Source organism: Chiloscyllium plagiosum, unplaced genomic scaffold (assembly GCF_037043375.1).
Source record: "Chiloscyllium plagiosum isolate Xiang-an unplaced genomic scaffold, Cpla_swu_hap1 HiC_scaffold_2, whole genome shotgun sequence".
In the NCBI taxonomy this organism is placed as follows: domain Eukaryota; kingdom Metazoa; phylum Chordata; class Chondrichthyes; order Orectolobiformes; family Hemiscylliidae; genus Chiloscyllium; species Chiloscyllium plagiosum.
The window spans coordinates 46,958,747-46,982,439 of record NW_028270140.1 but is presented as its reverse complement, the minus strand read 5'-3'; the positions used below and the strand labels follow the sequence as shown (position 1 = coordinate 46,982,439).

At 41.7% G+C, this 23,693-nt stretch overlaps 2 long non-coding RNA genes across 2 annotated transcripts; both read right to left on the bottom strand.

Annotated features, from left to right (window-relative positions):
• Positions 1 to 6,678: 6,678 nt before the first annotated feature.
• On the bottom strand, positions 6,679 to 9,621 carry LOC148151891 (uncharacterized). The gene is made up of 2 exons (XR_015759068.1): positions 9,214 to 9,621; positions 6,679 to 7,332 (listed from the first exon to the last, which is right to left on the bottom strand). It is a non-coding gene; the product is annotated as an uncharacterized LOC148151891 (long non-coding RNA).
• Positions 9,622 to 16,765: 7,144 nt separating this feature from the next.
• On the bottom strand, positions 16,766 to 23,058 carry LOC148151890 (uncharacterized). The gene is made up of 4 exons (XR_015759063.1): positions 22,809 to 23,058; positions 17,477 to 17,653; positions 17,295 to 17,356; positions 16,766 to 16,903 (listed from the first exon to the last, which is right to left on the bottom strand). It is a non-coding gene; the product is annotated as an uncharacterized LOC148151890 (long non-coding RNA).
• Between the last annotated feature and the right edge of the window lie 635 nt (positions 23,059 to 23,693).

Below are 23,693 nucleotides of genomic sequence, written 5' to 3'. Positions count from 1 at the left end.
GATTTTATAAACATCAAGCAGATCACATCACAGCCTTTGATGCTCCTGGGAAAGTGACCCGAACCTGTTCAAACTCTTCCTACAGTTGAAACCACCAACTCTGGCAACATCCTTGTAAATATTTTCTGAACCTTTTCACGTTTCACATCATCTTTCCTATAGAAGGGAGACCAGAATTGAACGCAGTATTGCAAAAGTGGCCTAACCAATGTCCTGTACAGCTACAACATGACTTTTCAACTCCTGTACTCAATGCACTGACCAATAAAGGCAAGCATGCCAAATGACTTTTTCACTGTCCTGTCTACCTGTGACTCCATTTTCAAGGAACTATGAATCTGCACTCCAATGTCTCTTTATGAATTGCACACTGAGACCTCAACATTTATCTGTTAGGGGGTTCCAATACTGGCAGTTATGGAGAAATGGCCACACACAGTTGAGGGGTTCGGCCATATTTACTTATCCACTTGGATCTCTTACGGTCAGGAGATATATCCAACGAAAGTCGGAGAGTGGATAACAGTCAGTGCTGTAGCTCCAGAGCCAGCAGTCAGGGGAATCGTGTATTTGTTTCTGGGGATCACAAAGACTGCGGTCAAGGTCAGATTAATCATATCCAAATGCTCCTCCACAAATTTGTTCTGGAGACGTGGCAAAAATCAGTCCTTTTCTGTTCCAGCTGAACAGAACAGTTCAGCTGCTGATTGTCCAGGAGGGTGCAAAGGGCAGCTGTCTCAAAGTTTGGAGGATCTGCTGCATGTTTCACTTTGTGGAGGAGCGTGTGCAGCCTCATTCTCAGTGTGTGCCATCACTGACTCTTCTGATAACAAAGAACTTTTCTGCCCTTTATGTTCCTAAAGGAGGTCATTTCCAGCAGGGGTTTTGTGCCCAGCTGCTGGTGGGAAGCTGGACACTGTGATTGCCTTCCTAAAAAAGTGAAAGTGGATACAAGAGGATCAGGGATGATGGCAAGCCCAGGAGCAGCAGCAGGCCGACATGAATGGACCAGAAGTACCCATCTTAGGCAGATGCATTGGGTTGCACAGAAGGCCAGTGTTTACTGGCCCTGACGTCATCTTTTAGGGGTGTTTGAAATACAGTGCTGTTGCAGGCTCTGAGTGTCTTGTGATGTAGATACAGAAATTGGACCTGACGTCTGCTGGAGAGGGAGGTTATCCTCTCCCAGTGGCTGCAGAACTGACAGAACCAGGATTTTCGATGTGGCTGGCTCATTCTGCATGACTTCCCAACTCCCATACTCAAAGGACTGAGCAATAAAAGGAAGCATGCCAAATACCTTCTTAACCACCCTGTCCAAATGCAATGCAATCGTCAGAGAATTATGTACTTGAACCCCGAGGTCCCTCTGTCTATAGCACTAACCAAGGCTCTTTCTTTCTTGTATAAGACTTATCCCTATTTGTTTGACCAAAATGCAATGCCTTGCTTTTATCCAGATTGAACTCCATCTGCCATTTGTCAGCCCATTGACCAATTGATCAAGATCCCTTTGTTAACTTAGAAAAGCTTCTTCACTGTCTACTCGACCACTAATTTTGGGGTTATCTGCAAACATACTGACCATGCCTTCTATATTCTCATTCAAATTATTAACATAAATGTTAAACAAAAGAGAACCCAGAACCGATCCCTGTGGAACACTGGTGGTGACAGCCCTCCAGTGTGAAAACCAACCTTCTACCACCACTCTCTGTCTATGGCTTTTAAGCCAATTTTACAATCAATTGGCAAGTTCACCCTGAATCCCATGTGACCTTATTTTACTAATTGATTTGTGATGTGGAACCTTGTTGAATGCTTTACTAAAGTTGAAGTATACCACAGCTACTGCTCTGCCTTCATCAATCATTTCATTAACTTACTCAAAAAACTCAAATTAGTTTGAGACATAATTTTCCTCACACAAGACCATGCTGACTAGACTTAATCAATTTTTGCCTCTCAAAATGTCCATAAATCTGACCTTTAAAAATCACCTCCTACGATTTACCCATAACTGAAGTCAGACATACAGGTCTGTCATTACCCAGTTTCTCCTTACAACCTTTCTTAACAAAGGTACAACATTAGCCAGCCTCCAGTCATCAGGCAACTCACCCATAGTTATAGATGGTGCAGATATTTATGCAATTTCCTCCCTTACTTCTCACAAAATTTTGAATACATTATATCAGATTGCAGAGACGTATCCATCTTTATATGCTCCACGACCTCCAGAACCTCCTCTTATGAAAGATGATCTGTTTTTAAAACATCAGAATCTATTTCCCTGCATTCATGTGTATCCATTTCTTTCTCCACAGTAAAAACTGATGCAAAATATGCATTTTGGATCTCTCCCATTGCCTGAGGTTCAAGCCAAAAACGACCTCCTTGATCATTAAGGGGCCCTACCCTCTCTCAACATCCTCTTCCTCTTAATGTACTTGTAGAATCTCTCTGGATTCTCCATAAACTTATCTGACAATCCTATCTTACAGTCCTTCTTTGTTTTCCTGATTTTTTTCTTAAAAATGCCCCTACATTCTTTATATTAATTAAGATATTCATTTAAACCAAGTTGTCTGTCTCTAAAGTAAGATTCTCTTTTTCTTCTTGAGTAGAACTTCAGTATCTTTATTCATCAATTGTATCTTAATCTTGACAGTATCACCCTTCACCCTAACAGGAACATAATGACTCTGATCTCTTGTCATCATACTTTTGAAAGCCTCCCACTTGTCAGACATCCTTTTGCTTGTGAATCGTCAACTTTTGAAATTTCTTGTCACATACCATTAAAATCTGCCTTACTCCACTCTGCTCTTTTTGGCTTACATGAAAACTGAGCTTGAATTCACAGGGTAAAAGGATGCCTGCCTTGAAGAAGTCATGATTTGGGGATGCCGGTGTTGGACTGGGGTGTACAAAGTTAAAAATCACACAACACCAGTTTACAGTCCAACAGGTTTAATTGGTCACTCCGAAAGCTAGTGTGCTTCCAATTAAACCTGTTGGACTATAACCTGATGTTGTGTGATTTTTACCTTTGCCTTGAAGAAGTTTTCCTCCTCTCTACAACAATCTCAGTGAGTCTCGCTCTCACTACGACCCCCAGGTCATCTCCTCTGCCCTGAAGCTCTTCAACCATGTCCTGAAACAGTCTTGCTACCACAGCCACATTTGAATTCTCAGTGCCTACCTCCGTAACTAAATCATCCCACACGGACTCCGGACCACCTTTAAACCAGCAGAGTTCGGAACCAAACAGGACAAACAGTAGAGACTACAGATTCAAAACCACCAGCAACGGTTCTCCTTCAAGATCCTTTGCTGCACACTCGCAGCCATGCGCTGGCACCTAACCTCTCTCCAGTCAGCCCTGCCACAGCTGAGGGCTACACTCTCTCAGAACTGCAAAGGACCCCCTTCTGTACTATATTCTCAGGAGAATTCATACTCTCAACAAACAGTACTTCAACACCATCTCAAACATCAAAAACTGTAAGTACAACAAACATTTATATACCCACCTCCATAACCAGCACTCCTCAAACATTTCAAAAGATTCCCCCAGTCTCTGGAATTGTTCGGACACAGCGCTTTTCCTGATGAAGGGCTTTTGCCCAAAACATCGATTTTCCTGCTCCTCGGATGCTGCCTGACTTGCTGTGCTTTTCCAGCATCACTCTAATCTAGCCCCTTGAATTCACAGAGCATTATTACAGAGTTTGCTGATAATAAATGGAGCAAAAATCTAATGGGCAAAGAAGATGTTAGTAATTCAAATTGTGGGGTGGGGCCCGGACGGTGGGAATGTATGAAAGGACTGTGAAAACTTTATAGATCATTGGTTAGTCCTGAACTGAAACATTGTGCTGAGTTTTCCATGATATACTTTTGCAGTTGTGTCAATGTCTTGGATAGAGTACAGCATTGGGATTTTAGACTGATATGAGTATCAAGCTCTTCAGTACTTGGGAGAAACTGAAGAATCTGTGGTCATTCTCAATATTCTGAGTCACTTGATGCACTGCCAGCTTTCAAGTGGTTTTGGTTTTGCTCGCTAGCCTCCACTTTTCAGGATTCCACCTGAAGCACTGGGGCAGCGATATATCAACACCCAGCTCACGTGGCATCAAGGCTTCCAGCACGTCGGAGACAAGGCTTGTTCCTGGCAGCAGAAGGAGGCAAAGTTGTGTTTTCAACGGTGGTGGAGGGAGGCAAGTTTGGGCCCATTGCCCACAGCAGGACCTAGCAGCTTCAGTGGGGCTTGTGTTGCTAAGACCGACCCAGCACAGTTTCATGTCAGTGGCGGTCGAGACAAGATGACCCCGAAGAATGGCGACAGAGTTCTGCAGTGGCAGCACAGCGAAGGGACTTGAGGCTGGCATTGAGATAAAGGATCAGCCATGATCATGTTGAATAGTAGAGCAGGCTCTCAGCTTTTATTTTTCTATGTTTCTAAAACATGGTCAATCATTGAGTGCTTAGGGCAGTCTCATGGTCTGTATACTTCCAGTAAATAGGCCTGCAGTTGTAGAGTAACAAGTCCGGGGATTTGCAGAGGATTGATCATGGACCTGCACAGAAATCAAGCAAGGGACCCTGACATGCATCAGTCAGACTTCTCTATCCAGCACTTTGGGAAGGCGTAGAGGGAAAGGGCGATAGTGTGACCATGGTTACTCCCAGAGGTTAGATCATTGAATGCCAAGGGGATTATCAGGGCCACAGCTACACTGGGAAGTCACGGAATAGGGAGCAGGATGCTCAAATGTATAAGGCATAACAAATAGTGGGCGCACTGCTGCCTCACAGCGCCAGAGACCCGGGTTCAATTCCCACCTCAGGCGACTGACTGTGGGGAGTTTGCACATTCTCCCCATGTCTGCGTGGGTTTTCTCTGGGTGCTCCGGTTTCCTCCCACAGTCCAAAAATGTGCAGGTTAGGTGAATTGGCCATGCTAAATTGCCCGTAGTGTTTGCTGAAGGGGTAAATGTAGGGGTATGGGTCTGGGTGGGTTTCGCTTCGTCGGGTCGGTGTGGACTTCTTGGGCTGAAGGGCCTGTTTCCACACTGTAAATAATCTAAATAATCTAATCTAATTGTGAAGGTGTGGAAACTCAACATTTAACAGGGGGAGAGGGAAGCGCAATGGAGGACATGGGATATTCTGGGACAGGGTCATCTATGGTCACAACCACCCTGACCTTATTGGAGGGACAGTCCAGTAAGATCGTCTATGACTGAGGCAAAAGTGAGGACTGCAGATGCTGGAAATCAGAGTCTACATTAGAGTGGTGCTGGAAAAGCACAGCAGGTCAGGCAGCATCCGAGGAGCAGGAAAATCGTCTTTTCGAGCCAAAGCCCTTCATCATCTTCCTGCTCCCCCATTGCTGCCTGACCTGCTGTGCTTTTCCAGCACCAGTCTAATCTAGTCTATGACTGAGATGAAGGTTGAGCCTCAGGGGATGATGTCAGAAGATGAAGTTACAATTCAAGGAAATATGTGGGAACATGTGGCAGTTCAGTATTGATGTGCTCAATAGGGAGTTCCAGGAAGAAAGAAAAGTATTTGTTTCTGATAAAGGGACATCAGTGGATGCTGTATGATTGGGATATCCATCAGATCTTTGGAAAAGTCTCCTGCAGGAGGTTAGTAACCAAGCACATGGGACAGAAATAAAATGCTGGCATAGATTAATGACTAACAGGCTGAAAATAAAGTGTTGGAATAAATGAGTCACATTGGCAAGCTGTGATGAATGGGATACCATAAGGATCAGCAATGTGCCCCAGTTGTTGACAACATGTATCAATGATTCCACGATGGACACCAAATGTAATTTTTCCAAGTTTGAGGAAGACAAACAACTTGGTGAGATGTTGGGTGTGAGGAAAATTCAAAGCAGCTTCAATGGATTTGCACAGGCTTCGGAGTGGGAACATTGAAGATGAAATATAGCAAGCACAAATTGAGTTTATCCAATTTGGCAAAAGGTAAAGATGTGTAGAGTATTTCAAAAATAGTCAGAGATTAGAAAATGTAGATGTACAAAGGGACCTTAATCTACTTGTCAATAAATCACTGAAGGCTAACGTGAAGGTGTGGAAGGCTAGTGATATTAGGAAAGCTCATGGTATTTAATTTTGTTACAAGAGGAGTTGAGTACAAGAGCAGCAAAGTCATGCTCAATTGTACAAAACCATGCTTGAACTTTGTGCAGCTATTGAAGAAAGAAATAAAGATAAATTGTTGGGATTTTGAAGTCATAATGTGGATAAAGCTATTGAACTGGATGATTAGCCATGTTTACACTGCAAGCTGAATAAGGAGCAATGGGCTGAATGGCCATCTCCTGCTCTAATGCTGCCGTATCCATTAACATCGTGACCTGCATATTTCTGGTGAATATTTCCTGTTCACGAACAGCTTCATCAAAATGGCATCCAGAACTTGAACTGGGAAAATCAGACCAGATGCCATATTGAAGGCAAGATGGCAGCTAAGTCAAAAGAAAATGATCTGAATTTTGAATTAATTTCTCCTGAGATGGTTCACTAAATGGTGAAAATACACACTGTTGAAAGAAAAACTGAATGTGATATGGCATTTTTCATGAAAGAGACATTTTGTAAGTATGACTTTATGAAATGAACCAATACAAATCCATTGATGTTTTTAAATTTTTTACCATTGCTATGTTACTACAAGTCATTGATATCAACAGTACTCAATTCATTTTAATAGCATCTACAGAAGACATTTTACAAATGTACGGCTCTCGTCAGCACCCATTGTGGGAATTTGAGGACGAGATCATTAAATTGTGATGGATTTTTCATTCACTGTGGATTAGAAAATCCTACAGGGTCTGTTGACCTCTGTGCCCTGATTCCCAAAATTAGCTGCTGCAAAATGAAATCATGTCAGAAATCAGAAATCCAGATTCATAAAGTGTAACTTTTTACTTTAAAAAGAGACTGAATCTGATTCCATGTGTGTAGAATATTCTACAAACATAACGATCCAGTCAACATCATTGTATTTATCAACAGTAAATATCAAGTATTTCTCTCACGGTACAGCTGCTTGTACAACATTGAGAAATGAGTTGTTTTTTTGTCTTGAATATTGGAAGACCAGCTGGCAGTGTGTTGTCTCTCTCCATCTCAGAGACAAACTGGTTGGTACCATCACCTAACTGCTCATGCTGTAGAGAATTTGAGACAGAATAGTCCATTTCAGCATTCACCAACATCCTTTGAGACTTCTTTATCTCCTTCTCCAGGAATGGGACATCATCTTTGAAATCCATTAAAGAAGCTGAAACAGGAAGAGAACTCAATCTGTGTACACTGAGGAATATTGGGATTGATCGCGGTTTCTTTCCTCCCTCTGTCGCTGCTGCACTATTTATACCCGATAATGGGATATTGTGTGACACTTGTGACTGTTCAGATATAAGACTTCACATCTCCAAAAAACAATTTGAATGTTCAATGCAATGCAAAAAACTATGGCACAATCTTCTGCAAACAGCAACAAAATGTAAAAAAAATCTGTCAACTATTTATAATACTGACTCTATGAGCTGAAACTTGTCCTACTTTGGATAAATGTCAAATATGGCCAAAATGTACTTCATTAATCATATACTCTGCCCCCAGTAGTGACCCCCATTGCCTGACATTAAGCCAATTCTACCACTTGCTGTACCCAGAGTTACTTGCCACTATTTGGATATTCCATAATGCACCATCATCCCTGGCATCAATGTTATCCTTAAAAAGCCATTTACATCTGAACAGGAACTATCAGCCTGGAGCAGTCCTGCACAGTCATTCACATTTGCCCCAGAAATGGAAGAGGTGGGAAATTAGCTTTGAGGACAGGAAACTGGGGGTCCTGGTGGGTGGGGTGATGCAGAGGAATGTCGTACTCTTCTCCCAGTTTGACAGTAAAGGGCATGACAACAGAACCTGCCAATTGGTCCGAGGTTGCCCTCTTCCCACCATGTCAATGTTGACTCAATTGTCTCCAGTTATGCCTGGCAGTATAGGAAGAATGACTTTCTCTGATCATCCAGGCTAAGAGACAAATCTTCTCTCTGTGCTTCTATTTTTCTATCTCTGCCTCTGCACACACCATCCATTAAGGTGTTTGTTCTATGATCTTCACCATTGCTTGCAATATCTTCTCTCACTCACTCTCACCCACCTCGACACCTTTAATCCTGCATTACCTCTACACTGACCCCTCACTTGCTCATGGCAACTCACCTAATGTACTTTAAGTTAAAACTTATTGATTGTGTAATATTCACCCCGCACACCATGGGAGTGAAAACGTCTTTGAAGGAAATGCTGTTGAGTGGAGCTTTTAGTACCTTTTGAACAGAATATTTGATTTATAATAACTTAGAGAGTAACAGCCAACACACACTCTCTCTGTAATCCTAGAGTATGAGACCAGATTCCTCCTGACTGCAGTTACACTTTTCAGATCAGTTAAATAGACAGTGAACCTTCACAATTTAGCAGAGCTGGATTTAATCTCAGCATTCTATACAGTGGGCAGGACCACTATCATGGCATTAAATACGAGACAATGCTTCACTTTTCTATGCTGCAGAGAAGTACAGAAGGTACAGCACAGAAACGGTCAGTAAATAAATCTGCCCGTTGGTGAGGCTAATGTTTAAGTTGAGCATGTCGCCTTCCTCGACTGCAAGAGGATAGTTGCAAAATCCCAATATCATCACAGTGGGCCTGTCAACATAGCAGGGGATAAGTTGACAGAGACTGAGTCCTTCACAGGAGGCTGAGTGACAGCTCCATTGAGGGAATGGTGTTCAGTGCCCATTCCTTTATTGTGGACCTCAGTGTCTTCACAACACAACCATGGGAAATGGACTAAATTGTGTTCAATGTGAAAGGAAAATTCTGCCCTCATGTGGGACAGGCTCATTATCAACTAGAGTCACTGAATAACAGTCAGGAACAGAAATCTACTGATTTATTTGCCTTCCTTTTCCAACTGAAGGTTGCTGAGGCCAATTAATGTTCCACTTACTCACTGAGTTTAAATAATAGGTTTGACTGAAAATGTTAAAAATTCATTTTTTGGCATTGTAGGCTCAGACAATGTTCAGAGTTCAATGATTATTACTGCATCTGGGCTAATAGCATGGAATGTAATACTCACCGAGCTCAAATCTACGTGAAAAATGAGTACCCATGCAGACTTTGAGGAACTCTCTCAATAAATCACGACCACAGAGATTTGTGAGCACATGATCATACGGATAGGGGCCAGGCTCAACAGAGGGTAGCAGCAGTCCGACTGCAATGATGACCACCAGACACTTCATCGCAGCTCACAAGTGATCAGCTTCAGCCTCTTCTATTCCGTCCAGGAACCTAGAACAAAATACTCTGATCAATTTCGAATAATTCTACTGCACAAATCGGATCTGCATTCAATGACAGATCTCAACTTCTTTTTCTGTTGTAAAATCAAATTAAACCAGCCTCTGTATTGTTTCAGCAGAATGATTTCCAATCCTTCTCAGTCTCTCACGTTGTTCCAACTTGTATCTTCTCCCTTTTTATAGTGACTTTGCTCCCTTACACTAACTTATCATTATCAGACATTAACTTCTGTCGTTTTTTCTGGAAACTTCTGAAACCTTACTTGCACGTCATTTTGCATAATGTCTGAATCAAGCATAACTATAATCCTTTAATGATTATTGTTTAGTTAAGCCCATTGTTACACCTTCTCGACATCTGTCAGTTGTGACTTTTTAATTCTTAAGTCAGAGACATTTTGTAAGTGAACAACCCACTATCCCTCCTGCAAATCATGGGAAGCATTCAGAAAACGAAAGCTGAGAAGAAACCTTCTGCTCATCAAAAACCCACGTCCCAGATCTTATCAAAAAAAAATTATTGAATTGTGTGAGATACTGGTTTATAGGCTCCCTATATTCAGTAATACCGGTTTCCCGTTCATTCGTTTATAACTGTTTACTAACCCCTTTGTTTCCTATAACACGGTTTCATTCATTCATTCATAAAACCACATTTTGTGCTATTTTACTATTTACTATTACAATATAGACCAAATCAAGATAACCCTTTCAACCATTACTGCTTTTTCACACCTTCAATTCTTAGCAGCTCTTGCTACAAGCAATGTTTACGCCTATTTACTTCTGACTAAGTATCAAAGATTGTGAACCTATTCTGAACAATACCTTCACACCATCATGTCTCATTGACCTACCCGAAACAATGGAAAGGTTATAATATTAATCAGCCCTAATCGACCATCTCTCGGGCCTGAATAGATTACAGAGCACCAACAGTTGCCCCAATTAGTATAAAGTTAAAAATCACACAACACCAGGTTATAGTCCAACAGGTTTAATTGGAAGCACACTAGCTTTTGGAGCGACGCTCCTTCATCAGGTGATTGTGGAGGGCTCGATCGTAACACAGAATTTATAGCAAAAATTTGCAGTGTGATGTAACTGAAATTATACATTGAAGAATTGATTGTCTGTTAAGCTGTTCATCTGTTAGAATACAGTGATAGTTTCACTTCTTTCATGTGTAAATCACAAAACCCTTTTTTTTAAAGTTACATTCTCGGGTTAGCTGTTAGTATCCCAATTAGTATGTACTTGTTGAATATCTTTTAACATTGATGTGGAGGAGCTGGTGTTAGACTGGGCTGTACAAAGTTAAAAATCACACAACACCAGGTTATAGTCCAACAGGTTCATTTGGAAGCACGAGCATTTGGAGCGCTGCTCCTTCATCAGGTGGTTGTGAAGACCAATAGACAGAATTTACAGCAAAAGATTACCGTGTCATGCAACTGAAATGATACATCAAACACATCTGGATTGTTGTTATGTCTTTCATCTGTTAGAATGGGTTGACGGTTTCAGTTCATTAATATGTAAATCCCAGAATTTATTTTAAATCACCTTCTTGATATAACTTAAGGTTTTATAACAAAAGGTGACATCTCAGCTCAGACAATGCATTAAAGGTGTGTGAGGTTTGTGTGTATCCCAATCTTGGGTCAGACTGGTTCTCTTTCCAAAGTGGAATTTACAAAATATTACATGGATTGACTGCCTGCAGATTGTACATTTTTGAGCAAAATAGAATGCATCTGCAAATATAATTCTGCAAAGACAAATTCACCCCATAGACGTATATGTGTGTATGTGTGCATGAAAGAGAGAGAGAGAGAGAGTGTATATGCATGTGAGTATGTGCATGTGAGTGTGTGCCTGTGAGTATGAGTATGAGTGCGCATGAGAGAGTGTGTGTTTCCTTGTGTGAATGAATGGGAAAGTGTGTGTGTGGGTGTGAGAGGATATGTGTGTGTATATATATATATATATAGATATATATGAGGGAGTTTATAAGGGGATCAGAGTTTTCATTTATTGGATCATATGCATTAATACTGTTTCTTTGCAGTTGGAGTCTGATTGTATGAAGGAGTAATTTACAGAAACATAGTCTGTGCTTTCTATCAATCTCGTCTGAGAACCAGGTAAGTTGGGTAATCTTTGTGTACTTATTTTACAATCTTTAACTTTTGCAATGTCTCCATGAATAGGGGGTGTAATTTCCAGCACATTCCCCCAGTGAGTCTGACACTCCAGTCAATTTAAGTATTCTCATTTCACTCAATTTTTGCACTCATAATTATTATTCCTGCAGCTTTTCCTTCCTTCCATATCAGGCAACATCCTAGTAAATCTCCTCTGCACCCTTCCACATCCATCCTATAATGCGGTGACCAGAACTGTACGCAATACTCCAAATGCGGCTGCACCAGAGTTTTGTGCAAATGCAGCATGACCTCATGGTTCTGAAACTCAATCCCTCATAAAATCTAACACACTGAATGCTCTCTCTTTCTTGGAATTCTTTCATTTTACTGCCTTTCCCAATTCTACCCTCTTTCCTGAAACTCAAAATGTAATCTTTGGTCTTCAAAGTACCTTTTTCTTTGGCTTGCTTGGTCTGTTTCACATTCCATAGCTTTATTTATTATTTTATGGGATGTAGAGATCACTGATAAGGCCAGCATTTGTTGTCCATGTATAATTGCCTTCAAACTAAATTGGTAGCTGGAGCAGTTAAGAGTCAAGCACATTTCTGTGGGTTTCAAGTCACCTGGGGGCCAGGCTGTGTAAGGATAGCAGATTGCCTTCCCTAATGAATATTTGACAACCAGATGGGTTTGCATAACCATAAAGGATACATTCACAGTTACCATTGCAGAGGCTACTTTCAATGTGAGACGTTAGTAATTTCATTTAAATTCCAGCAGCTGCCATGGTGGGATTCGAGCCTGTGTTCTCAATCCATAGCTTCCGCCTTTGGATTACTAGATCAGTAATGTTATTACTATACCCTCTTCTGCTTCTTCCAATTCTTGGGTGAGGGATAATTGCTTGGGCTACAGGTTTATTAGTTCAGATCTTCTGATGTTTCACTTCATATTAAACTTCACTCGATATCCGACTGCTTTGAGTTATACAAAGGTTAAGGCTCCTAATTTATAGAACATAGAACATTACAGTGCAGTGCAGGCCTTTCGGTCCTCAATGTTGTGCTGACCTGTGGAACCAATCTGAGCCCATCTAACCTGCACTATTCCATTTTCATCCATATGTCTATCCAATAACCATTTAAATGCCCTTAAAGTTGGCAAGTTTACTACGATTGCAGGCAATGCATTCCATTCCCCTACTATTCTCTGAGTAAAGAAATTATCTCTGACATCTGTCCTAAATCTATCACCCCTCAATTTAAAGCTGTATCCCCTCATGCTAGCCATCACCATCTGAAGAATAAAGGCTCTCACTGTCCACCTTATCTAACCCAGTGATTATCTTATATGTCTCAATTAGGTCACACTTCAACCTTCTTCTCTCTAACAAAAGCAGCCTCAAGTCCCTCAGCTTTTCCTTGTAAGACCTTCCTTCCATACCAGGCAACATCCTAGTAAATCTCTTCTGTACACTTCCAGATCTGTCCTATAATGCAGTGACCAGAACTGTACACAGTACTCCAAAGGTGGCCGCATCAGAGTTTTGTACAGATGCAGCATGACCTCATGGTTCTGAAACTTAATCCCTCCACTAATAAAATCTAACACACTGTATGCCTTCTTAAAAACTCCGTCAATCTGAGTGGCAACTTTCAGCGGTCTATGTACATGGATACCAAGATCTCTCTGCTCATCTACACTACCAAGAATCTTACCATGATCCCAGTACTCTGCATTCCTGTTACTCCTTCCAAAGTGAATCACCTCACACTTTTCCACATTAACCTCCATTGCCACCTCTCATTCCAGCTCTGCAGCTTATCTATGTCCCTTTGTAACCTGCAACATCCTTCGTCACTATACACAACTCTACCGACCTTCGTGCCATCCACAAATTTACTGAACCATCCTTCCACACACTCATCCAAGTCATTTATAAAAATGCCAAACAGCAGTGGATTCAAATCAGATCCTCCTGGTACACAACTCGTAACTGAGCTCCAGGATGAACATTTCCCATCAACCATTACCCTCTGTCTCCTTTCAGCTAGCCAATGTCTGATCTAAACCACTAAATCACCCTCAATCCTATGCCTCCACATTTTGTGCAATAGCCTACCATGGGAAACCTTATCAAACACCTTACTGAAATCCGTATACATCACATTGCCCGCTTTACCCTCATTCAACTGTATGGTTACCTTTTCAAAGAACTCAATAAATTTGTGAGGCACACCTTTCACAAAATTGTGTTGACTATCCCCAATCAACTTATGCTTTTCTAGAGGATAATAAATCTTATCTCTTATAATATTTTCCAACACTTTACCTGCAAATGAAGTTAGGCTCACTGGTCTATAATTACCAGGATTGTCTCTACTCCACTTTGTGAACAAGGGAACAATACTTGCTATCCTCCAGTCTTCTGGCACTATTCTGCAGACATAAAGATCAAAGCCAAAGGTTCTAGCAATCTCCTTCCTGGCTTCCCAGAGAATCCCAGGATAAATCCCATCTGGCCCAGGGGATTTACCTATTTCACACTTTCCAGAATTGCTAACACCTTCTCCTTGTGAACCTCAATCCCATGTAGTCTGGTACCCTGTATCTCAGTATTCTCCTTGACAACATTGCTTTTTCTAGTGTAAATACTGACAAAAAATATTCATTTACCACTTCCCCTCTCTCCTATACTAGCCATTCGGATATAGAACTGGCTCAAAGATTGAAGACAGAGGGTGGTAGTGGAGGGTTGTTTTTTCAGACTGGAGGCCTGTGACCAGTGGAGTGCCACAAGGATAGGTGCTGGGTCCTTTACTTTTTGGTATTTACATAAATGATTTGGATGCGAGCATAAGAGGTACAGTTGGTAAGTTTGCAGATGACACCAAAATTGGAGGTGTAGTGGACAGCGAAGAGGATTACCTCAGATTACAACAGGATCTTGACCAGATGGGCCAAAGGGCTGAGAAGTGGCACATGGAGTTTAATTTAGATAAATGCAAGGTGCTGCATTTTGGGAAAGCAAATCTTAGCAGGACTAAGTTAAAAATCACACAACACCAGGTTATAGTCCAACAGGTTTAATTGGAAGCACACTAGCTTTCGGAGTGACGCTCCTTCATCAGGTGAAGGACTTATACACTTAATGGTAAGATCCAATGGAGTATTGCTGAACAGAGACCTTGGAGTGCAGGTTCATAGTTCATTGAAAGTGGAGTCACAAGTAGATAAGATACTGAAGAAGGTGTTTGATATGCTTTCTTTTATTGGTCAGAATATTGAGTACAGGAGTTGGGAGGTCATGTTGCGGCTATACAGGATATTGGTTAGGCCACTGTTGGAATATTGTGTGCAATTCTGGTCTCCTTCCTATCGGAAAGATGTTGTGAAACTTGAAAGAGTTCAGAAAAGATTTACAAGGATATTGCCAGAGTTGGAGGATTTGAGCTATAGGGAGTGGCTGAACAGTCTGGGGCTGTTTTCCCTGGAGCGTCAGAGGCTGGGGGATGACCTTATAGAGGTTTACAAAATTATGTGGAGCATGGATAGGGTGAATAGACAAAGTCTTTTCCCTGGGGTCGGGGAGTCCAGAACTAGAGGGCATAGGTTTAGGGTGAGAGGGGAAAGATATAAAAGAGACCTACGGGGTAACTTTTTCACACAGAGGATGGTACGTGTATAGAATGAGCTGCCAGAGGATGTGGTGGAGGCTGGTACAATTGCAACAATTAAGAGGCATTTGGATGGGTATATGAATAGGAAGGGTTTGGAGGGATATGGGCCGGGTGCTGGCAGGTGGGACTAGATTGGGTTGGGATATCTGGTCGGGTTGGACCGAAGGGTCTGCTTCCGTGCTGTACACCTCTATGACCCTATGACTCTGATTCTATGCACAACTTCCCACTACTGTCCTTGATTGACCCTAATCTTACTCGAGTCATTCTTTTATTCCTGATATACCTATAGAAAGCCTTAGGGATTTCCTTAATCCTATTCGCCAATGGCATTTCATGTTCCCTATTGGCTCTTCTTAGCTCTCTTTTTAGTTTTTTTCCTGGCTACCTTGTACCTTATCGGAGCCTTCACATCTCATCCTAACATAAGCCTTCTTCTTTCTCTTGACAAGAGATTCAACTTTCTTAGTAAAGCATGGTTCCGCGCTTGACAACTTCCTACCTGCCTGACGGGTACGTACTTATCCAGGACACGCAGTATCTGGCCCTTGAATAAGCTCCATATTTCAATTGTGCCCATCCCCTGCTGTTTCGTTCCCCATTGTATGCATCCTAAATCTTGCCTAATCACATTATAATTGCCTTTCCTCCAGCTATAACTCTTGCCCTTCGGTATATATCTTTCCATTTCCATTGCTAAAGTAAACTTAACCAAACTGTGCTCACTATCACCAAAGTGCTCACCTACATCCATATCTAACACCTGGCCGGGTTCATTACCTAGTACCAAATCTAATGTGGCCTCACCCCATGGGCTGTCTACATACACTGTCAGGAAACCCTCCATCACACATTGGACAAAAACTGATCTATCTAAAGTATTTGAACTATAGTATTTCCAGTCAATATTTGGAAAGTTAAAGCCCCCCATAACAACTACCTTGTCACGCTCGCTCCTACCAAGAATCAACTTTGCTATCCTTTCCACTACATCTCTGGAACTATTTGGAGCCCTATAGAAAACTCCCAACAGGGTGACTTCTCCTTTCCTGTTTCTAACTATAGCACATACTACCTTAGTAAACAAGTCCTCAAACGTCCTTTCTGCAACAGTAATACTGTCCATGACTAACACTCCCCGCACCCCCACCTCCACTAGTCTTTTACCGTTTTCTCTGTTCTTACTGAAACATCTAAATCCTGGAACCTGCAGCAACCATTCCTGTCCCTGCTGTACCCACGTCTCTGAAATAGCCACAACATTGAAATCCCAGGTACAGGAAATTCACCCATCTTATTCCAGATGCTCCTGGCATTGAAGTAACCACACTTCAAACCAAATTCTTGCTTGCTGGTGCACTCTTGTGACCATGAAACCTTATTTCTGACCTCACTACTCTTAATGTCCTGGACACTGGAACTACAATTTAGGTTCCCACCCCCCCAACTGAATTAGTTTAAACCCACCTGAAGCGGATTAGCAAATTTCCCCCCCAGGATATTGGTATCCCTCTGGTTCAGCAGAAGACCATCCTGAAGTTATGCTGAGTTAAATCTTTCTTGTTCCATTAACTATTTCATACCATTCAATATTCTCATTTCCGTATATGGAAAATCTGCCGATGTAGTTCCTTTATTGAAAAAGAAAAGATTTACAGCTGTCAAACTCTCCCCTTTTGCTTCCAATTCATTCATCTCGGGTCTGATTCAGCTTGTTTCAGCCGAACTGCTCGAGATCTCAAATGCAATTCTGTTCTGGATCTGAATGGGAGAGATGTGAAACTTCCTTTTCATTCCCAACTGTTTGTTTTCATGGTCTGCAGTTTTAAAAGGAAAGTGTGTTTTTCTCAATCCGAACCAGCAGCAAGCTTTCCTGAGTCTAAATCGAGAGGTAATTTATTCATGTGTTCACTCTGAACATGCAAAATAAATCTCTTTTGAACTTAAAGTAAGGTTCCTTCAACACTGTCCCCATTAAACAATTCAGGGACAGCACAGGGCAAACACAGTGGAAAATCTTACCACACTCCTTAAACTCTGTTCCTTTAATACCATCCCCATCGGACAGAGACTGACATTCGTAACTGAATAAGGAAGAAACAGTTTTAAATTGAGATTAGGTGAAATTATATGGAGTTTGAGGATAGTATTAGTGAAAGGTGTTAAATCGTCTATGATTGTACTGGATAGTGAAGTATACATACCCAATGGAATGAATAGTGAATTCCTGTGCCAATTTTGCAATGTTCCTTGATGTTATGATCTGTATATTTCTGGTGGAAATTTCCTGTTCACTGACAACCTCAGCAGATGCATCCAGATCTTGAGTTGGGCAGATCAGTCACACATGCCAGTTTGCAGACAAGGCAATACATAAATCACTAAAATAAGGAAAAAAGAAATGTATCTAAGATCCCAAGACTTTTTTGAGTCAAAGAAACATACAGCACAGAAACAGACCCTTCTGTTTCACCAGCCCATGTCGACCATAATCCCGACAATAAACTAATCCCACTTGCCTGTGCTTGGTCCTTTGTCCCTCCAAATTTTTCTTTTTCATGTACTTATCCAAATTTCTTTTAAACTCTGTAACTGTACCCACATTCACCACTTCCTCTGGAAGTTCATTCCTCACATAAACCATCATCTGTGTAAAAGGATATTTTTAAATTACTTTCACCATTGCTTTCTACATGCCCTCAACACAGACACTACAAAAATTATTTACTAATGTCGACATTTTAAGAAGTTGTTCTCAGAATCAATGCTCACTGTAGCAATTTGAGAACCAGAAGATCAAACTGCAGAGATTCTCAGTCATCGTGAGTTGGAAAATCCCAGGCGATCTGCTGACCTCTCAGTCCTGATTCTGAAAATTAGCTGCTTCAAGGTGAAGGTTCTTATCATGAGTCTGAAATCATAAAAACTAAATTTTTGCTTTGAAAACAGAGTCTCTCATTCCATTTGTGAAGAACAATATATCGGCTCAAAGATGTAATCTACATAATTTTATTAGTGATATTTTGCAAACATCTCTGCTGCAGCACAGCTGCTGGAACAACATTTTTCAGCAAGTGGAGACCCTCTTCGAATCTTGAGAATTAAACCACTTAGAAGTGAAATTGGCTTTGTGTCATTACCCTCAATCTCAGAGACAAACTCGTTAAATTCATCAGCTAATTGATCATACTGGCTGGAGCCATTGTCAATAGGTTCTTGTTTGTGATCCAACTAAAACCGCTGAATCCCAAAGTTCTCCAATGTTCTTTGAGCCTTCCCATATCCATCTTGCTGATGTAGTCATTTTCATTGATTGATCACATGGACTGGTGAAACAGAAACTATGACTCAAAAATTCTTGGGAACTTAGATACGTTTCTTTTTAACTTATTTTGGTGATTTATGTAATGCCTTGTCTCCCAAACTGGCATGTGTGACTGATATGCCCAACTCAAGATCTGGATGCATCTTGGTGAGGTTGTCAGTGAACAGGAAATTTTGACCAGAAATATACAGATCACAGCATCAAGAGACATTGCAAAATTGGCACAGGAATTCGCCATTGATTCCATTGGGTAAGCTTCACGAGACAGTACAATCAGAGCCAATCATAATACTATCCTTAAACTCCATATAATTTCACCTACTCTCAGTTTAAAACTGTTTCTTCCTTATTCAATTACCAATGTGAGTCTCTCACAGATGGGCGCTGATTTTGTTTATCATGTGGTTATGATGCTGTCAGTTTCATGCGCCACAATAATAGTGGGTCGTGAAACAGCTTTAGCAAGCAGAATTAAGGAAAATCCCAAAGCATTTTATTCTTATTTCAGGAGCAAGCGGGTAACTAGAGAAAGGATTGGTCCACCAAACGATAATGAAGGAATTGCTGTGTGCCAAACCTGAGAGAATGGGAGAGATTCTGAATGAGTACTTTGCATCAGTATTCACTGAGGAGATGAACATGATGAATCTTGAGATTAGAGATCAAAGTTTGATTCATCTGAATCACGTTGGCATAAGTAGGGAAGATGTGTTGGGTATGCTAGAGGTTATTAAGGTGGACAAATCCCCAGACCCGAATGGGATCTATCCCTAGTTACTTAGGAAGGCAAAAGATGAAATAGCTGGGGTCCTGACAGATATCTTTGTGGCATCCTGAAATACAGGTGATGAGCTGGAGGACTGGAAGGTTGCTCATGTTGTCCCTCTGTACAACAAGGGTTGTCGGGATATTCCAGGTAACTACAGACCAATGAGCCTGACGTCAGTGGTGGGGAAGTTGTTGGAGAGGGTACTGAGAGATAAGATCTATTTATATTTAGAAAAGAATGAGCTTATCAGTGATATGCAACATGGTTTTGTGTGGGGGAGATCGTGCTTTACCAAATTAAAAGAGTTCTTCGAGGAAGTGACCAAGTTGTTAGCTGAAGGAAGGACTGTTGATATCATATACATGGACTTTAGTAAGGCGTTTGATAAGGTTCCCCATTGCAGACGAATGGAGAAAGTGATGTCACATTGTGTGCAGTGTGTTCTAGCTAGGTGGCTAAAGAACTGGTTGAGCAACAGGAGACAGAGAGTAGTCATTGAAGGGAATTTCTCAAAATGGAGAAAGGTGACCAGTGGTGTTCCACAGGGATCAATATTGGGGCCACTGTTGTTTGTAATATATATAAATGATCTAGAAGAGGGCATTGTTGGTATGATCAGCAAGTTTGCAGATTACACAAAGATTGGTGGAGTAGCAGAAAGCATAGGGGACTGTCAGAGAATGCAGGAGGACATAGATAGCCTAGACAGTTGGACAGAAAAGTGGCAGATGGCTTTCAATCCAGACAAATGTGAGGTGATGCATTTAGGCAAGTCTCCTTCTAGAGCGAATTATACAATGAATGGAAGAGCCTTGGGAAAAGTTGATGGGCAGAGGATCTGGGAGTGCAGGTCTATTGTACCCTAAAGGTTGCTGCACAGCTGGATAGAGTGGTCAAGAAGGCATATAGTATGCTTGCCTTCATTGGACGGGTATTGAGTATAAGAGCTGGCAAGTCATGTTAAAATTGTACAAGACATTGGTTCGGCCACATTTAGAGTACTGTGTACAGTTCTGGTCGCCACATTACCAAAAGGATGTGGACGCTTTGGAGATAGTGCAGTGAAGGTTTACGAGGATGTTGCCTGGTACGGAAGGTGCTAGCTATGAAGAGAGATTGAGTAGTTTAGGTTTATTTTCACTAGAAAAAAGGAGATTGATGGGGGACCTGATTGAGGTTGACAAAATCATGAAGGGTACAGACAGGGTGGATAGAGACAAGCTTTTTCCGAGGATGAGGGATTCAATAACGAGACGTCATGCACCAAGGTGAGGGGTGGAATGTTTAAGGGGGATACACTTGGCAAGTACTTCACACAGAGGGTGGTGGGCGTTTGGAACGTGTTGCCAGCAGAGGTGGTCGAGGCAGGTACGGTAGATTCATTTAAGATGCTTCTGGAGAGATGCATGAGTAGGTGGGGAGCAGAGGGATACTAATGCTTAGGAATTGACCGACAGGTTTAGACAGTACATTTGGATCGGCTCAGGCTTGAAGTGCCGAAGGGCCTGTTCCTGGGTTGTAAATTTTCTTTGTTTATTTGTTCTTTGAATCAACTCTTCATTGGCAACAAGCCAGGAGGATCAATCAAAATAATCTGATTAGTATAAAGAAAGAATGAATTATTTCCTGCACTGTGCAAAGCTCAATGACATCATCTACTCACTACAAACTAACAATCATAGTGGCATCACTCAGCACAAATAGGTCAATGCACTGGTAAGGGTTAGTAAAAAATTATGAATGAATGAAGGGGAACCCAGTTTTACTGAATATAGCGAGCTGGTCCGAAGGAATATAGCGAGGCTACAAACCAATATCTCACACAGTTCAATCATTTTTGTTCATAAGATCTGTGATGTGGGTTTTTGATGAGCAGAAGGTTTCTTCTCAGATTTCCTTTTCTGAATGCTTCCCATGATTTGCGGGAGGGATAGCGGGTTGTTCACTGATAAAATGTCTCTGACTGAAGAATTAACAAGTCACAACCGATATATATCTAGAATATTTAACAATGGGCTTAACTAAACATTAATCATTAAAGGGTTATAGTTATGCTTGATTCAGACATTATGCAAAATGACGTGTAAGTATGGTTTCAGAAGTTTCCAGAAAAAAGGACAGAAGTTAATTTCTGATAATGATAAGTTCCTGTAAGAGAGCAAGGTCACTCGAAAAAGGGAGAGGATGCAAGCTGGAATGAAGTGAGAGACTGAGAAGGTATGAAAATTATTCTGCTGTAACAATACAGAGACCAGTTTAATTTGAGTTTAAACCGGAAAAGAAATTGAGATCTGCCATTGAATGCAGATCCGATTTGTGCAGTAGAATTATTCGAAATTGATCAGAGTATTTTGTTCCAGGTTCCTGGACAGAGTAGAAGAAGCTAAAGCTGATCACTTGTGAGCTGCGATGAAGTGTCTGGTGGTCATCATTGCAGTCGAACTGCTGCTACCCTCTGTTGAGCCAGGCCCCTATTCATATGATCATGTCTTCACAAATCTCTGTGGTCGTGAAATAATGAGAGAGTTCCTCAAAGTCTGCGCGGGTTCTCATTTTTCACATGGGCTCGGTGAGTATTACATTCCATGCTATTAGCCCAGATGCAGTAATAATCATTGAACTCTGAACATTGTCTGAGCCTACAATGCCAAAAAATGAATTTTTAACATTTTCAGTCATACCTGTTAGTTAAACTCAGTGAGTAAGTGGAACATTAATTGGCCTCAGCAACATTCAATTGGAAAAGGAAGGCAAATAAATCAGTAGATTTCTGAACCTGACAGTTATCCAGTGACTCCAGTTGATAATGAGCCTGTGTGTGTCTCACATGACGGCAGAATTTTTCTTTCACATTGAACACAATTTAGTCCATTTCCCATGGTTGCCTTGTGAAGTCACTGAGGTCCACAATAAAGGAATGGGCACTGAACACCTTTCCCTCAATGTAGCTGTGAAGGAGTCAGTCTCTGTCACCTTATCCCCTGCTGTGTTGACAGACCCACTATGATGTTATTGGGACTTTGCAACTGTCCTCTTGCAGTCGAGGAAGGCGACTGAAACATTAGCCTCACCAACGGGCAGCTTTACTTACTGACCGTTTCTGTGCTGTACCTTCTGTACTTCTATGCAGCATAGAGAAGTGAAGCATTGTCTCGTATTTAATGCCATGATAGTGGTCCTGCCCACTGTATAGAATGCTGAGATTAAATCCAGCTCTGCTAAGTTGTGAAGGTTCATTGTCTATTTAACTGATCTGAAAAATGTAACTGCAGTCAGGAGGAATCTGGTCTCATACTCTCGGATTACAGAGAGAGTGTGTGTTGGCTGTTACTCCCCAAGTTCAACATTCTGTTTGAAAGGGACTAAAAGCTCAGGGACAGGCATCCAGCTCACGGTGTGGATCATGCTGGATGCTTATACTCCCTACCTTGCCTTGCCTTACCTTTTTGCATTTTGTCTCCTGAGCAAGAGTTCCCAAGCATCCAAGACTTCTGTCTTGCCTTGCTGTGTGGTGCAAACTCAAAGCCAGGTAATGCGTAATGTTTGTTCGTAGGACTCAGTCAAGGGAGACAGCCTTCAGTCAGGGGTGGTGACACAGTAAGTCAAGGGCAGTGTCCAATACACATCTCGAGGATTAAGTATGGCCAGCCAGGCATTTGAAACAATAAGGATCATGAATCCTTTCTTTAAGGGGTGAGGGGCCATATGTTGGGCAGCCCACAGCCTGCCTTGGCTCATTCTGCCCGATTGTGAGCTCTTTTCCCCTGGATTAAGCGGAAGTGGGGAAATTGACTGAGGTAAAAGTGGGTGGCATAGCTGTTGGTACTTGTGTATCTGGGGCAAAGGTGGTGAGTTGCCATGAGCAAGTGAGGGGTCAGTACAGAGGTAATGCAGGATTAAAGGTGTCGAGGTGGGTGAGAGTGAGTGAGAGAAGATATTACAAGCAATGGTGAAGATCATAGCACAAACACCTTGATGGATGGTGTGTGCAGAGGCAGAGATAGAAAAATAGAAGCACAGAGAGAAGATTTGTCTCTTAACCTGAATGATCAGAGAAAGTCATTCTTCCTATACTGCCAGGCATAACTGGAGACAATTGAGTCAACATTGACATGGTGGGAAGAGGGCAACGTCAGACCAATTGGCAGGATCTGGTATCATGCCCTTTACTGTCAAACTGGGAGAAGAGTACGACATTCCTCTGCATCACCCCACACATGAGGACCACCAGTTTCCTGTCCTCAAAGCTAATTTCCCACCTCTTCCATTTCTGGGGCAAATATTAGTGACCATGCAGGGCAGCTCCAGGCTGATGGTTCCTGTTCAG